Here is a 6,000-nt window from a genome sequence, read left to right as displayed (position 1 = left end):
AAGCTGGTTCTGAAGGGGAGGAGCCAGGACTCAAATTGGTGCTCCAGTATGGGATGCTGGGCATCACAAGGGGTGGTTTAACCCACTGAGCTACAATGCCGGCCCCTGGGAGAAAACCACGTATCTAGCAAATGACTAGTATTTAGAATATACAAAGAACTCTCAAAACTCAACAGTAAAAACAAACATTAAAAAAAAAAACACAAGTAATTCAGTTAGAAAATGGGCAAGAGACATATTCAGACATTTTCCAAGATCTACATATGACAAAGAGAGATGTGAAAAAATGCTTAACATCATTGGCCACTAAGAAAAGGCAAAATAAAACCACAATTAGATATCACTATGCATCTATCAGAATGGCTAAAATTAAAACTTGTGATTGGACCAAATCTGGGTGAGAATGCAAGGAAACTGGGTTGTTGGTATACTGCTGATGGAAATATAAAATGGCACAGTCACTCTAGGAAACAATTTGGCAGTTTCTTATCAAACTAAACATGCAACTTCCAAGTGACTTGGCAGTGGCATTCCCGGATATTTTTCCAGAGAAATTATATTCACTCAAAAACATATATATATAAACATTCATCACTATTGTACTGTATTGGCTATTTGTAATACTCAAAATTGGAAACAATCCAGATAGCCTTCAACAGGTGAATGATTAAACAAACTGTAACATTCATACCATGGATGCAATAAAAAGGAACAGAGTGTTAATACTTGCAACAACTTGGATGACTCTGGAGATAAGCAGGCTGAATAAACCAAGCCAGTCCTCAGTGGTTATGTACTGTATGATTTAATTCACATAACATCCTTGGAATGGTAGAATTATACAAATGAAAGAACTATTAGTAATTGCCACGTAATTGCCAAGGGTTAGGGACAAAGGGTGTGGGAGGGATGATGTAGGTGCATTTATGAAAGTGCAGCACAAGGGATCCTTGTCAGCACCAAGTTGTTCTGTATCTGAGCTCTGGTGGTGATGACATGAATCTACACTTGTGATGAATTGCATAGCACTAAGTTACACACATAAGTGCCCATAAAACTGTGAAAATGGAAGCTTGGTGTATGGTATCAATGTCAACTCCTTGTCTTTGATGTTGTGCTATGGTTGGCAGGCATTTACCACTGGGGGAAGCTGGGTGAAGAATACCTGGGATTGTTCTGTATTATTGCTTAAAACTTGGAGTGACTCTACAACCATACCAAAATCAAAAGTTAGTTTTAAAGAAAGTCCATTCACAAGGAACCGAGAGGAATTAGATGAGGACAATGTAACATGCTTGACAGAATGCATTTGGGAGAGACCATTCACCCACACTTACACTAGAAAAAAAATCTCCAATCTGGGTAGTGAGGAGAGTCACACAGGTGGGTGCCTAAGAAAAGGGACTCTACATCTTGTGTTCTTCCCTCAGTGAAACTCATACAGGTTTCAAAGATCCAAGTGCATTTGAGCCACCTTTGTCAGGGCTCCCAAGAGCCAGAAAACTATGGAAGTGACACAATGAGTTGTACACACCTTAGAATAACCAACCAAAATTTTGAAGTGCCCTGGATAATCCATCAAGACCCTTGGCCCATCATAGAATCTTAGAATACCCTGTGCATCAGGAAGGGCACAGGAGGGGCTGGTGCTGTGGCGTAGCGGGTTAAGCTGCCACCTGTGACACCAGCATTCAATATGGTTGATGGTTCAAGTCCCCGATTGATCCACTTTTTTTTTTTTTTTTGGACATGCAGAGTTAGACAGTGAGAGAGACAGAGAGAAAGGTCTTCCTTTTCCATTGGTTCACCCCCCAAATGGCCACTATGGCTGGCATGCTGTGTTGATCCAAAGCCAAAAGCCAGGTGCTTCCTCCTGGTCTCTCATGTGGGTGCAGGGTCCAAACACTTGGACCATCCTCCACTGCCTTCCTGGGTCACAGCAGAGATCTGGACTGGAAGAGGAGCAACTGGGACAGAATACTGCGCCCCAACTGGGACTAGAACCCGGGGTGCCAGCGCTGCAGGCGGAGGATTAGCCAAGTGAGCCATGGCGCCGGCTCGATTGCTCCCTTTCTAATCCAGCTCCCTGCTAATGCTCCTAGGAAAGCAGCAGAAAATGATCCAAGTGCTTGGGACCCTGGACCCACATGGGAGACTTGGATGAAGCTCCTGGCTCCTGACTTCAGTATGGCCCAGCCCTGGCCATTTTGGCCATTTTAGGAGTGAAGGAGTGAACCAGCAGATGGAAGATCTCTCTCTCTCTCTCTCTCTCTCTCTCTCTCTCTGACTCTCACTATCTATATTTCTGACTTTCAAATAATTAGATCTTATTTAAAAAAGCATTTCTTGCACAACTGCATTTTCCCACTGAAATGCATATTCATTATACCAATCATTTGCTGAAAGAGGAGAGCTAAGGTTTCTTTCCAAGTAATTCAAGCCTGTTTCACTGTCTACAGAAAAATCTCTACCAGTCTCATCAGGGGATTGACTCTAAAGGGGAACAAGATAGGTGGTACAGGTGGGATTGGCAGTGGGAGCATAGCCCTGCTTTCAGGTCATCCCCAACCCCCATGAGGTGGGGTAGTCTTTCTTGCAGAGGCCCTTGCCTACCCTCAAATCAAAGAGTCCTTGTTCTTCAAATTCTTCCAGTGAGGCCCTGGGTTCATTGTCCCAGTGTCTTCCCAGGACCCCACCCTGGAAACTCCCAATGCTCCTCCCTGCAGCTGCTTCACATTATATGAGGGTTTCGTTCTCATGTTGGAGGGGTGGGGAATTACTGATGCTGTCAGTGCCTCACACATTGCCCTTGGCATTCACCTCTGCACACTGAGAACTGTGTACTGTGAACACCTGTAACTGGCTGTCTGAGGGCTTTTGTTTTTGGCCACAGAAGCATGCTTGGTCCATGCAAAGGGCAAGGAAGAAGTGCTGGTTAGTTGAGGACCCAAGAAATAACCTTCCACAACTGATGAACAGGGAATTGGTATATTAATGTCCCAGCCTCATCATTTGGACCAGTAGCTCTGAGGTATGTATTCTACACTGAATCTCAGAATCTCCAGGGGGAATTAAATGGATAACACACAGAGGTAACACACCCTGCATTGGCTGTCTCACTTCACTCTACTAACTGGTACTTCCTGGGACCACTACTTGCACTTGAATTCTTATCTCAGCACCTGGTTTGGGGGAGAACTAAAGACAAGATCAGTGGTTACCTAATGTTTCAAATCAAATCCACTGCATCATATTGTATGTATGATACCATTTTTATGACATTCTAGAAAGGTACAACTACAGAAATGGAGAAAAGATCAGTGGCTGGGGCCAGTGCTGTGGCACAAGTTAAACCACCACCTGCAGCACCAGCATCCCACATGGGCACCAGTTCCAGTCCCAGGTGCTCCATTTCCATTCCACCTCTCTGCTAATGCGCCTGGGAAAGCAACAGAAGGTTGCTTTTCCCTGTCACCCATGTGGAAGACCCAGAAAAATCTCATGGCTCTAGGCATCAGTCTGGCCCAGCCCTGGCTATGGCGGCCATTTGAGAGTGAATCAGCAGATGGAAGATCTCTCTCTCTCTCTCTCTCTCTCTCTCTCTCTCTCCTTCTCTCTTTCTGTAACTCTGCCTTTCAAATAAATTAATTAAATCTTTTAAAAAAAATCAGTGGCTGCCAGGAGTTAAGGGTAGAGTAAGGTATTGACTGTGGGGAGCAACTCAGACTAGACTAAGTTACTGGAATTAAGACTTATTCTATGCATCTGCTCTCCCACAATATGGCGCTGGGAGAGGAGTAAACAGCTTCTACGCAGCTGCCTCCAGTTCAACCAATAACCTGCAGGAGCTGATCCTGCTCCTGATTGCAGGAGAGCAGCGTACTCGGCATGTGGGTAGCAGAGTTGGGGTTGGTGGAAGAGAACTATAAAGGAGGAACATCTAAGGGGAACATCCAAATAACATCTGAGCAGCCCCCGAGAGAGAGCCGGCCAGCGGTGTGCCGCTCCCCCGCAGAAGTGGGGAAAGTGGCAGGGGGAGTCGCCCTTCCACGGAGGTGGAAGGACCAGCAGCAAACCCGGGAAGGGCCGAGCAGACAAAAGAACAGCACAGGGTCCTGTGTCGTTCCTCCATGAAGAGGGGGAGCGACAATTGACCACAAAGGGATAGTGTGAGGGAACTTTGGGGATGATGGAACTATTCTGTAGCATGAATGCTGAAGTGGTTACATGACTCTACACTTAGAACTGTGTAGCATGAACAAATAAATTTCACAGAGGCACAGATAGCCTTAAAGACATGTGGAAGTCAGTCCATTCTTCACATTTATAGATGATGACCCTGAAATCCAGGAAGGAAAAATTACTTGCCCAAATCCCATAGCTACTTCAAGACATACCCAGGACTAGAAGCATAGCCTCAACAGGATTAGGGTAGTGCTCTTCCCAACAATAAGAGGGAGCTCTGTCTTTTGGCCAATTTACCTTAAAATCTGTACCTCTAAGATTGGTTACAAAGATGGCACAGCAACAGTGGTCATCTTGATGATGTCTTTAACATACTCTTAGTCTCTTAGTCTCTCTGTTCTCATCCTGCTAGATTCACCCTGCATCAACCTCATGGAGATTCCCTATACCTCTCCCCCTGTGTTGTATTCCCAATTTTGCATATCCTGTGTATTTATCTGATTTCTCCTCTTGGTTTGTAGAGCATCTCCTTAATTTAATTCCTAGGAAAGGAAATATGAGATTGTACAAATCTGAAATTGTCTACTCATTTCTTGATTGACAGTTTGGCTGGGTATAGAATTCTAGATTGGAAACAATTTTTCTTTAGACTTTTGAAGATACTATTCTGATATTCTACCAGACAGTGTTATAATAGCTCCAGTAAAGTCTGAAGTCATTCTTATCCTTGAGACTTGGTGTATAAATTATTTGTACCTTATTCAAGCTTATAGAATCTCCTCTTTGTCCCCAGAATTCTGAAATTTCACAATTATGTGTCTTGGTAGGACCTACTTTTACTGGTTGAACTGGACAGTTAATGGGCCCTTTCAATCAGGTAACTTATGCTTTTCAGTTTGGAAAATTTGTCTTGAATTATCTCATTGATCATTTTTTCCCTTCCCATTCTAGAATGCCTGTTATTCAGATGATAAACCTTCTTGACAATTCTTCTCACATTCTTTATTCTTTATTTCTATTTTTCATAGTTTGTCTTGTAGGTCTATTTTCTGTGAGATATTCCAGACTTTTTTCCCAAGCCATCTATTGAGTTTTTCATTTCTGCTATTGTGTGTGTGTGTGTGTGTTTAGTTTTAAAATTTATTTATGTTCCCTGTCTTAAAACAGCAACATATTCTTGTTTCGTGGGTATAATATTATTGCTTAATTTCTTCCAAGTTGCTTTTTTCTGTTTACTTTGTTGTTAGTTGGATTGTTTATTTTGATGTTTGTGTTGTTGCTTGTTCTCTGTCTCCCAGGCCAGCAGTTTTCCACAGCCACCTGGTAATCTACAGTAGATGTCACTGCTGTCCTTGCCATTCCCACAGAAGCTGTACATCTGTGTTGTCAATGGATCAGAGCTGCCCCTTCCTCTACAGAACTGTCCTCAGCCAGGGTAACTATGGCATCCTCCCTGGCAACCCACAGTCAGGGAGTCACCAAAAATAGGCCCTCTTGCTTCAAGGTGAGATCAACTCTGTGGTAACAATTCATGCCCAGAGCTCCCTGTGGATCAGCCTGAGGCTGAACTCCAGCCAAGACCACATCCTCCAGCTCCTTTCCCTGCTGTTTTTGGGATGGAATAAGGAGCTTCTTCTGAGAGTTCACCAGGTAAAGCATGAGCAACTGAATCCATCGTGGCCTCTGTTTCAACAGACCCTAAGACATCCTATTTGGCTGTCTGCTCTTGATTTAGGGTAAGAGCCTGAGAAGCTTATTGAAAAGCCCTGAGTGCCAGAGCTGGGTCTGTCAATGCAGAGACTCACCTCCCTTCAT

Source organism: Oryctolagus cuniculus, chromosome 11 (genome assembly GCF_051225735.1).
Source record: "Oryctolagus cuniculus isolate XC-2025 breed Fujian yellow rabbit chromosome 11, ASM5122573v1, whole genome shotgun sequence".
Lineage (NCBI taxonomy): Eukaryota > Metazoa > Chordata > Mammalia > Lagomorpha > Leporidae > Oryctolagus > Oryctolagus cuniculus.
This window is presented reverse-complemented; position numbering follows the sequence as displayed.